Below are 12569 nucleotides of genomic sequence, written 5' to 3'. Positions count from 1 at the left end.
CTGGCAGATATGTCACTGGCATTGACACCAGGAAAGGCATTATTCCAGAATAAAATTGATATGGCGAGATTGTGAACACGCTCCTTCTGTAAACAGTTTAAACAAAAAAAAATATTAAAACCGGATCATTTTTTACTAAAAAAAAAACTATTAATATATACACATTACTTTATAATCAACGTCCCAAAAACATTAGAAGCAAAGCTGTAATAAATATAAAGATGTTTGTGCATCTGTTTAGTTATTAATGTATACATATAGGCCAAACCCAGGTTACATACACCTCAGTTTTCGTAGCTCTGCAATACATACATTTTCCTTATCCTGATAACACTCCAAATCCCCTGCATATGCACATCAAAATTCAGACTGAAAATGATTTGCCTAGTGAAATAATGGTTAGATCCTTGATTGTCAACCAATGGTAATTGTAAGAGTCCAGGGCTTACTACGCGTGCACCAATGGCGCATTGCCGCAAGAGGAAATCCGTGCCAACTGAGGATGCGCCAAAGATGCGCAGAAGACTTGATGAAAAAAGGCAAGAAAATGCCCAGGAGGCGCACAGGAAGGGACCTCAACCTAATGGAAAAAGGCAGGAAAATCCCCAGGAGGCGCACAGGAAGTGACCTCAACCTGATGGAAAAAGGTGGGAAAATGCCCAGGAGGCGCACAGGAAGTGACCTCAAACTTCCCTATATAAGCCCAGCCCAGACACTGCCAAATGGCTGGATTATCTTCAGTCCCCCCCTTGTTCCTGTGCTAGTGTGTGATCTGTCTGAACTTTTTGTGACCTGGAAACCTATTTGACTACTCTTGATTGCTGCTTGCCATTGACCTCGGATTTGTACCTTGACCATTCTACTTCTTTGCCCCTTTTGTACTCAGCTGCCAGATTGGAACGGACCCCCGGCTTGGATCTTGACTATTCTTCTTCTGATTAGCCCATTTATACTTCGTTGCCAAACTGGACTTGACCTCGGCTGGGATCTCGGACTAAGGCTTGCACGGTGCTCCGCACCCCTGGCACCCGTGCCACTCAGTGTCCATCAAGTCCCTGTCTCCCTCTCCAGAGGCTTTAAAGACCCGAGGTGCAAGGGAGGCCTCCCCACTACTTCGGTCTCACATCAGGTACGTGGCCCTCGTGACAGTAATGCACTGTAAGCCAAGATGGACATGTATCAGATGTAAGGTACAGATAATTAAACTACAAGTTAAGATAAAATAAAGGAAGAACAATGGTGGTTGTCTTACTAGGTAATATTGGGGCCAGTAGAGTTGCTGGCTGGTCGTTATCTTGCTAAAGCTCCTATTGAGGTTCTTCAAATCTAACATCCGACCCCCTCTATCCAGCAATACAATTGGGATCTTTACCTTACACTGTGACTTTTGTGGACGCTGCAACCCCCTATACTCTTCATCCGTTTATTTGGCAGATCTAGCTTTTTTACCCTGCTGCAATACTCTTGTTCAACCTTTTAAAACTCCTGTCTTGTGGCGGCACCCAGGGGGAACCTTTGCAGGCTGTGTCCAAGATGGTCCTTTGGTCTCATCAGGTGTGATGTTAGAGAACATTAGATATTTGGCCCATTTTCCATATGTTTTTAGGCTCTGTGACATGCACTTCTGGTACAACCTCCATTATTTGTAAAATTTCTTATACTGTTAATTCAGGACACATCTGAAGAAGGAATCCCGAAACACGTTTGTTGCTTGTATCCCACTCTCATTCTACACTCTGTTATGGCATGTCTGTAATATCTATACATTTTGATAATTTTTTATGTCTTTTTATACCTATGTATTAATAAAATTTCTACATTTTATATTATCTATATTTTGTATTCCTATATCAGTGCCTACATAGTCCCACCCTTTGAGGGAACTTCTCTTTTTGCATATGTTTAGGGATGATGGCACTCCATCCAATATAGCCTTATTCCATGTTTACTAGGTAATATTGGAGCTTTCCCCTTTGGGGAGTTAGGGAACCCTAAGTGATAATAACATCAATTAGCATACCCATACAGCTATAAAGAGATATATAAAGGGACCTCGGCATGATGGCCCAGTGGCTAGCACTAAGCCTACGAGTGCTACTGAGATTTCTAAAGTGATTATAGGGTCACCTAGCCGGTTTAGGCACCGGGGGAGGGGGGCCAAAATAGCCTCCAACTAACCTCCTCCGGCACTCGCCAATGCCAGGGGCACCCTTCAGAGAGGGCCCCCAGCGATTAGGCACTAGTGCTATATGACCAGCTCTTGCAATATTGTGTAGTACATGTACCAAAGTCCACATAACAAGAAACATATACATTGTTTCAAAGAATATTCAAAGAATATAAGAAAAGAGAAAAGAGAGAGAGGGGAAAGGAAGAAAACGGAGAATACCTGCAATCTTGAAATGAATTTTACTAGGTAATATTGGGGCTTTTCCCTTCAGGGAGTTAGGGAACCCTAAGTGGTAATGACACCACTTAGCATATCCATACAGCTATAAAGAGTAACTCAACTTTTGTTGAGAAAAAAACATTCCCCTCTGGGTGATCTATGTACATAACAAGGATTATAACAACCTTTGTTGCAGATTCCTACCTTTTGTTATTCTGAAGTAATCCATGTGTGTGTTTGTCTGAGCCTCTGTACTGAGTGGGTCTAATGGGAGTGGTTTCATAATTAACTGTCAGGTGTGACAGCTGCAGGGCACTAATGAGGAAACCTGCTGGGCCTGCATCCCTTTAGACGTGTTCCTATTGGAAATATCTCACCAAAAATGACATTTCTGTTGCAGGGGATGCCTGAAATCTGAGGTATCTTAGGCAGACTTCTGGGAAAATTAGTGAGCCAATCACACAAGCAGGAAATGATGTTTCTGGGGAGAAGTCAGTACACACTGTGTGTACAGAACAACTCCATGTAGCCATATTGCATTGCATTTATAGAAAATTACAGTGGCTGCAGAATGAAAAGGAAAGGCAATTTTTAATAACATTCAATTACAATATTATTATTATTATATAGGATTTATATAGTGCCGACAGTTTACGCAGCGCTTTACAACATTAGGGCAGACAGTACAATTACAATACAATTCAATAAAGGGGGGAATCAGAGGGCCCTGCTCTTTAGAGCTTACAATCTTTGATTAGTGTCGCAATTATATGTGCTATATCATTTTTTCTTTATTTGTTATTTTCTTTTCCCCGCGAAAGTGGAGTTACCCTTTAATAATTGTTACTTTTTCATGTGGACTTTTCTTACAACATGCAGTTATGATTCACTATTTTGTTATAAGTATCTATCAAATCTATCTATCTATCTATCTATCTATCTATCTATCTATCTATCTATCTATCTATCTATCTATCTATCTATCTATCTATCCATACACGTATATTAAATGTCTTCAATAGCTCTAAAAGTGGCCCTTATTTGGTTCTTTTGTTCACAACATGAAATGGGAGGGGTTTCGAGAATTCATTGTGGTTAGATCAAACATAGGAAGGTTTAGGGCTTTGGCAGATGAGGCCACATCTTCAAATATCTGACTTCTGTATGACAGGAGGAGGCATCTTAATTTTTTATTGTATTTATATTTCCGCTCTAATAAATAAAATATTTCGACATAAACAGTGTTTGAATTGTTCAGTGATAAACAAAATCAAAAAGCAGGTCATCGGAAATTAAAAAATACTAAATTATTCTTTACACAATTACAAACACTAACGTAGTGTTTTGATTGCTTTTTTAATGCCTTCAATGTTAATTATAATTGCCAGCAGATGATCTTATGGGACTAATTAGTCTCATCTTTTAATTGCATTTTGAAATGAGGGCTACAATTTTTAAAATCATCTTCCAACTATAGCGATTTAATTTATAGGCTGAAAAGTCTTCAAATTAAAATAAATATTATAAAATAATAAAACATTGTTTGAGAAATAAATGATGGTTCCGGATATAATTACTCTCAGTTAACCCATGTATATTAATTGTCATATATTTTCTATGTCATTCACTAAGCTTCTGTGGTAATATATTATTTCAGACATTATACACAAAAATATAGAATCGAAATGAAGGATTCTTTGGGTAAGTAGAGGAATCCTCTGTGTGTTTAATATACAACACCGTTTTGGATCCCATAGTTGTGTATTTACTATAAACTTAAAATTGGATTTTTCTTCCTTTAAAAAAAAAATCTAATTTTAAGTTTCTAGTAAATACACAACTATGGGATCCAAAACTGTGCTGTATATTAAACACACAGAGGATTCCCTGTGCTTGTAATAAAATGGATACAAGTGAAATGTATTATATCAAACACATTTTAACTTTGACCATAGTCTGGATAGGTGGATAGCGCAGTGGCTAAATGATTTGCTTTTTTGCTTTTCAATACCAGGACCAGTTGTTCGGTTTGCCCCAGGAAGACAATCAGCATGGAGTTTGTATCTTCTCACCATGTCTGAGTGGTGTTTGTCTGCATGCTCCAGATCCCTCATCCTGTCTGATTGACCCCAGTGTGTATGTCTTTGATTGTACAGCAGTGGTAGAGTTATTACACCTCAAGCATCTTGATGGGGGTAAGCATTAATGCAAATTGTTTTCTGTACTGTGTCGTTGACTAGTGCTATATAAATATGTAAAATCGCAAGACAAGTAAGCATTCAATAGTTTTCACAGAAAACCATCACCTAGAACATAATTCAGTGATAACTGGCTTGCACACAAAATTGGTCCTAGTGTGTGTATGTATGTCCTCCTTTGGGGACAAGGTCTGGAGTGAAAGGTCAATGCATTTTTCAGCACTATGTGCATTAATAAATTATGTAATTAAAGTGGTTGTAAACTCTAAAAAAAAAACAAAAAAAAAAAACTGTAAGACAAAGGCATAATGAGCTAGTACAAATAAACGGCCCGCTTGTGACGTTCCTTCAGTGTGCATGCGCCGATGAGGTCGGCACAAGCGTATATGGTGAATACTAACTTTAGATCGAAGCTGTTGCAGCGATCCCCCGTACACTGCTGTGACCGACTGAGTTATTTCTAAGATCCCCTTTGGCAGTCATTACTGGCACGGTACTGTCTCATCTCTAGACCTAGTGCTCCGGGTTCTGTGTATGCGCCCCCCTAGTGCACGGTTCTACCACCTCAGCTCCCGGCAAGGACTACTATTCTGGCCTTGGCTCCATCATCACCACACCTCCCTGCACTGATTCTATGTAAGTACTCAGGAGGTGCATACTTACCTCTCCCTGATACAATCAGTTGCATATAGATTAAATGTTTACTTTACTACACTTTCATAGATATTTTTGAGCATCCTGCCCCTGATGAGTGGTTTACACGAAACGCATCGGACATTTTGTTATGCAGATACATGCTCACATCTTACCATCAACTCAGAACATTCTCCTTCAATCAAATTATGGTTCTACAGTTTCATATAAGTATTATTATCAAACCACAAGTGCTGCTTTTATGTATATATATATATATATATATATATATATATATATATATATATATATATATTCATTGTATGTATCAATCGATCATTTGAGACCATCATGTGGCTTCTAGTTGAAATATTTGATGTATTCTTGATGCCTTTTTGCATGCGCCCATACATATGTGCGTATGAATATTTATGGAATGACATTTATTATGATGTTCTTTTCTTACATATGGTTCATGTTGGTGACATGTTTTGATACAGGTTCCATGATCAATAAATACTATTTTATTCCACCCACCTCCTCGCTGTCCGTGGACCTCATTTTAAAGTCCCAAACCTCCCATTCTTTTTTTCTGAACCAGGGATGGAGGCACAACATACATGTGCCACATTCAAAGTCCCAAATCCCCCCTCTCTATTTCTGGGTTTGCAGGCTCTGACGCTGTGAATGGCCAGAGCCGCGATGACTTCGCTGAAGACGTCGGCGCAAGCGTATATGGTGAATATCTCCTAAACCGTGCAGATATTTAGAGTACCTACTGGTAAGCCTTATTATAGGCTTACCTATAGGTAAAAGTGGTGTAACTTGGTTTACAACCACTTTAAAACGACCAGTCCCCCACTGGGCCAAATATATATGGCCATGAAGAGCCCTGCTGTGTATGGAGAAAGTTCTGTCCTGTTCCATCCAGGGGCGGACTGACCATTGAGCCACTCGGGCACTGCCCGAGGGCCCTGGGCATATAGGGGGCCCCATCAGGGTTGCCAGCCTCAGTAAAACCAGGGATAGTATGTATAAATCTGTGTTTTTTTTACATCCGTCTGTGTATACTGTATGTACATGTATGTGTATACTGTGTGATTGTATACTGTGTGTGTGTATACTGTGTGGCCCCATAATCTCTGATTGCCTGGGGGGCCCCATAATCTCCTATTGCCCAGGGGCCCCATGAGTTATCAGTCCGCCCCTGGTTCCATCTCACCTTGCAAATCCCATTATTTATTTCAATAAATAAAGAGACTAAAGTGAGGTGCATAAGGTGATAGTCTAGAGCTCAATTTTGCAAGCTAAGGTTGAAATTTATGTGATAGAACGACCTAGGATTTGGACTCCGTAGAAGTTATTTAACCACTTCAGCTCCAGAAGAATTACCCCACTTCCTGACCAGGTCATTTTTTTGCTATACGGCACTGCGTTACTTTAACTGACAATTGCGTGGTTGTGCGACGCTGTACCCAAATAAAAATTGTGTTTTTTTTCCCCACAATAGAGCTTTCTTTTGGTGGTATTTAATCACCTCTGCGTCTTTTATATTTTTTGAGCTATAAACAAAAAACCACTGACAATTTTGAAAAAAAAAAAAAACAATATTTCTTTACTTTCTGCTATAAAACATATCCCATAAAAAATGTCAAAAAAAATAACTTCTTCATAAATTTAGGCCAATATGTATTCTGCTACATATTTTTGGTAAAAAAAAAAAACAATAAGCGTATATTGATTGGTTTGTGCAAAAGTTATAGCATCTACAAACTATGGGATATATTTATGGAATTTTTTTATTTTTTATTTTTTACTAATAATGGTGGTGATCAACGACTTATAGTCAGACTGCAATATTGTGGGGGACAAACTGGACACTAACTGACACTTTTGAAACTTTTTTGGGGACCAGTGACACTAATACAGTGATCAGTGCTAAAAAATATGCACTGTCACTGTACTAATGACACTGGCTGGGAAGGGTTTAACATCAGGGGGGATCAAAGAGTTAACTGTGTTCCTAGCTGGTGTTTTACTGTAGTGGGGGAGGTGCTTTGACTAGAGGAAGACATAGATCCGTGTCCCTGCTGTGCAGGAACACAGGATCCATGCCTTCCTTACTGACAGAACAAGCGATCTTCCTTGTTTACATAGGCAGATTGCCTTTGTGCCTGTGTCCTGAACAATCAGCGGGTGCCGGCGGACATCGGGTCCACGGGACCTGCTGATCAGCTCCGCTGTCTAATATCACTTGGGGAGTGGGACTCTGGTGTCGCGCACACTCACTCCTGATACCCGTAAATGCAGGATAACATAAATATACGTGATCCTGCACAGCGTGGCCGCCCTGTAGCAGTAAAAGTGCTATAGGGCAGTCGGCAACTTTTTTTTTTTGTTTTAATCTCTTTTCTATTAGTTTTCAAACAATTTTAATAAATACATACAAAAATACATTAATCGCTTTATGAGGTTGGATATTGTAATACATTATCAACAGTAAAAAACATTACCTATAAAAATATCTATTTTCCAATTTTATTCCTAGATCTGTTAAACCATCATTCATCACTTGCAAATAAAACATAACCACAACACCACCAAAAAAAAAAAAAAGGGATGGGGACGGGGATACGGTCATGCTCATAGATATTGTATAAAAGTTACAGAGGTATGAAACTCTTACCATAATGGCCATATTTTTTGAGTTTGTTAACTTGAGTTCTCCTTAAACATTATCTTTTCATCCATGGACTGCATCTTGCTCATCTCACATACCCATTCTACTATTGTAGGGCTCTTTGCTTTTCGCCAATTTCTAGCTATTATTGTCCTTGTGGCTGTTATCATATGGCGTAAGATATCTCCCTTAATAACGTTCATTGATCCTGGAATAATTGATAATATTTAAGTACAGATATTTAATTGCATATTAGATTTTGTTATTTTCTGATAGATACAAAATATATCGGCAACTGGTTTTAAAGATAGGTCATCCAAACGATAAAATTTGGTCAAAGAAGTGTTTAACCAATTGCCGACCACTGTACGCCAATATACGTCGGCACAATGGCAGTGGTGGGCAAATGGGCGTACCTGTACATCCCCTTTAATTGGTGGGGCTAGTGGGCGTGCCCGCCGCGTACAGCGTGACCGTGGGGAAGGCGGACTTGATCTCCACCAATATCCTGGTGATCGTGTCACGGAGCCGCAGAACGGGGAAGTGCCTATGTAAACAAGGCATTTCCCCGTTCTGCCTTGTGACATGACAGGGATCTACTGCTCCCTGTCATCGGGAGCAGTGAACGCTGTCATCTGAGTGGAAGCCCATCCCCTCCAGTTAGAATCACTCCCTAGGACACACTTAACCCCTTGATCGCCCCCTAGTGTTTAACCCCTTCCCTGCCAGTGTCATTTACACAGTATTTACACAGTATTTACACAGTACACATGTATTGGTATCAACTTCTATATTTATGGAAATGCATTCCTTGTTTTTAACTTTATAACTATGTGATTCACTTGATTATTTTTTGTAACTAATAAACTGTTATCTACTTTACATACCTTTTTTTAAAATATTTGCTTAAAAAATGTGCCTTTAAAGTCCGCTAGGGGAACTTCTTTTGCTCTAAACTCGAATTTAGGATGTGGCACAACAAGTAGATAATTGATCGATCAAATATTTTACACAGTAATCAGTGCATTTTTATAGCACTGATCACTGTATAAATGACAATGGTCCCAAAATAGTGTCAAAAGTGTCCGATGTGTCCACCATAATGTTGTAGTTATGATAAAAATTGCAGATCGCCGCCATTACTAATAAAAAAAAAATAATAATAAAAATCCCATAAAACTATCCCCTATTTTGTAGACGCTATAACTTTTGTGCAAACCAATCAATATATGCTTATTGGGATTTTTTTTATCAAAAATCTGTAGAAGGATACATATCAGCCTAAAATGAGGAAAAAATTCATTTTTTATATACTTTTGGGGGATATTTATTATAGGAAAAAAGTAAAAAATATTGCTTTTTTTTTTCAAAATTGTCGCTCTTTTTTTTGTTTATAGCGCAAAAAAATAAAAACCACAGAGGTGATCAAATACCACCAAAAGAAAGCTCTATTTGTGGGAAAAAAATTACGTTAATTTTGTTTGGGTGCAACGTCGCATGACCGCGCAATTGTCACTTAAATCGATGCAGTGCCGAATTGCAAAAAGTGCTACGGTCAGGATGGAGGTAAAATCTTCGGGGGCTGAAGTGGCTAATCAAATCTTTTAAAGATCATGGCATTAATTCATGAGTGGTACCAGCTTTTTATATACTGCTTGCTATATAGGGGGTTATTTACTAAAGGAAAATCCACTTTGCACTTGAAAGTGCAGTCACTGTAGATCTGAGGGGGACATGCAAGGAAAATAAAAAAACAGCATTTTAGCTTGCACATGTTTGGATGATAAAATCAGCAGAGCTTCCCCTCATTTCAGATCTTCCCCTTAGATTTAGAGCGACTGCACTTTCAAGTGCACTTGCAGTGCAAAGTGGATTTGCCTTTCGTAAATAACCCCCATAGTGTCATAAAACACGATATACTAGCCATAATGGTTCATAAAGCACTGCTAGCAATACATAAAAAGCCTCTCTTTACTTAATCTCTAAAAAAAATAGCAAACTTTTTGTAAGGAAAAAACTCCATACAATTCACCAATGCAAAAAGTTTCAACCAGTGTTCCAGAAGAAGATAATACAAAAAATTCAGGAAGGCTGCCACTGTTTGGCATGATAAAGGTTCTCATTGGATCAAGGGATCATCAGTGTTGACTGCTGAATGTTGGACGGATGTTGGAGGCAAGATCTTTGCTTGATTTGTGCGCCTAATGACAAGCGTTCAATCGCAGAACATGTCTGCATGACAAGTGCTTCATCTACAGATCAGCACAAAAAATCTCATATGCAAGCCTAATTTACATCAGAGAATAATTATTTCTAATTAAATTTCATAAATAATCCTAATTATCAATGCGGTACTAATAGAGACCAGCAATGACAAGATATACAGGAACCTTGTACATTAATAATTATCTGGGGCAATCTATGCGACCTGTCATCGAAATCAATTTTCTGGATTATTTTTTAATTGACACCCGGCGCAGAGATACCTGCGTCACACGAGGCTAAAATACACATGAGCCGAGTTTGAACATGTCACCGGCGATTTGTCATCTTTCCGGACGGAAGAGAAAAAAATGGCAGTTATTTTCAAATGTAATTTCTAGATAGTAATCTCATAGAGACGGACATTCCATCGCCACTCGGAGGGAATACACATCAAGCTGCGAATCCTAATTTATGTAATGACATGGACTTGGGCGCTGATTAGCCACCTTATCAGGCCTGTAATAAAGGCTGAATAACCCAGAGTTTATCTTTCATTTATCTGAAGACATTCTGAATATTATCACAAGATTGTAATGTAATCATTATGCGGCACGACGAGTGCAGGCCAGTACACTACATCGTCAATGTCATAGGACTGTCATAGTTCATCCTGCTTACAGTAATTTGCTTGCTCCTTGCACCGTCTTACAATTTTTCAGTTAAAAGTCTCATGTACTCCGAGTAAATGCTATGTGATCATTTACAATTTCGTCAAGTGAGGCCTGACAGTGTCAAGAAGACAGGTCTATGCTGTACACAGCGTACTGCTAAATATTTCTTATTCACAATGATTATCTTTAGACATAAGAATAAACTCTATTAAAGAAAAACAATGGAGTATTGCTATGCAAAAATGATACAAATAAGTCATAAAAAACACAGGTTAACAGGTGAATTCACCCAAAATATATATATTTTTTAAGTTGCTGGAGAGATAAACCATCTAACGGTTTCTTATATCTCTTGGGGACTCTGGTGGTTAGATGTATGTACAAGAATTTCTAGACCTTCACACCTCCCATGGCAGATATGAGTCTCCACCACTCTCCCTCTTGTATTTTAAACCTTTTTCATGCTATGTAAAAAGAAATCTGATAAATGAAAACATGACCTCCTGGAGTTCCTAAGAGATGTAAGGACCCAAGTGGAGACTCAGTCCACCATAGTTCACCTGAACTTATAATAAATTTTTTGGGTCTACTGATCCTTTAAAGTGAACATTTCTCCACTATGGCCAAAATTTACTATGGAAGAGCACATATAGCAGGAAATGTTAAATATTAATATTTAATATTTTCACTTTATAGGATTTACATAGCGTCAACAGTTTACGCAGCGCTTTACAATAAAAAGGGGGACAGTAAAATTACAATACAGTTCAATACAGAAAGAATAGGAGGGCTCTGCTCTTGGAGCTTAAGATCTAAAGGGAGGAGGAGGTGATACAAAAGGTAATGGCTGCGGGGGATGATCTGATGGAGGGGACTTAAGTACAGTTCTTAGGTAGCAGTGGGATAGGCTTCCCTGAATAAGTGATTTTTCAAGGATCGCCTAAAGGCAGGCAGGGTAGAAGCTGACCGGACACACCGGTGGAAGGGAGTTCCAGAGGATGTCAGAGGCTCTGGAGAAGTCCTGTAGGCAAGCGTGGGAGGAGGTAACAAGGGAGCTAGAGAGCAGGAGGTCCTGGGAGGAGCGGAGGGGACGATTTGGGCGATATCTGCAGATGAGGTTGGTGATGTAGCTGGGGGCGATGTTGTGGATGGCCTTGATGGGGACTATGGTGGTTAGATGTATGTACAAGAATTTCTAGACCTTCACACCTCCCATGGCAGATATGAGTCTCCACCACTCTCCCTCTTGTATTTTAAATCTTTTTCATGCTATGTAAAAAGAAATATGATAAATGAAAACATGACCTCCTGGAGTTCCTAAGAGATGTAAGGAACCAAGAGGAGACTCAGTCCACCATAGTCCATCTGAACTTATAATACATTTTTGGGTCTACTGATCCTTTAAAGTGAACCTTTCTCCACTATGGCCAATATTTACTATGGAAGAGCACATAAAGCAATAAATGTTAAATATTATTATTATTATTATTTTTATTATACAGGATTTACATAGCGCCAACAGTTTACGCAGCGCTTTACAATAAAAAGGGGGACAGTACAATTACAATACAGTTCAATACAGAAAGAATAGGAGGGCCCAGCTCTTGGAGCTTACGATCTAAAGGGGGAGGAGGTGATACAAAAGGTAATGGCTGCGGGGGATGATCTGATGGAGGGACTCAAGTACAATTCTTAGGTAGTGGTGGGGTAGGCTTCCCTGAATAAGTGAGTTTTCAAGGATCGCCTAAAGGTAGGCAGGGTAGGAGCTGACCGGACATACCGGGGCAGGGAAG

This window comes from Aquarana catesbeiana, linkage group LG08, assembly GCF_042186555.1.
Source record: "Aquarana catesbeiana isolate 2022-GZ linkage group LG08, ASM4218655v1, whole genome shotgun sequence".
In the NCBI taxonomy this organism is placed as follows: Eukaryota; Metazoa; Chordata; class Amphibia; order Anura; family Ranidae; genus Aquarana; species Aquarana catesbeiana.
Note: the sequence above shows the minus strand (reverse complement) of the source record.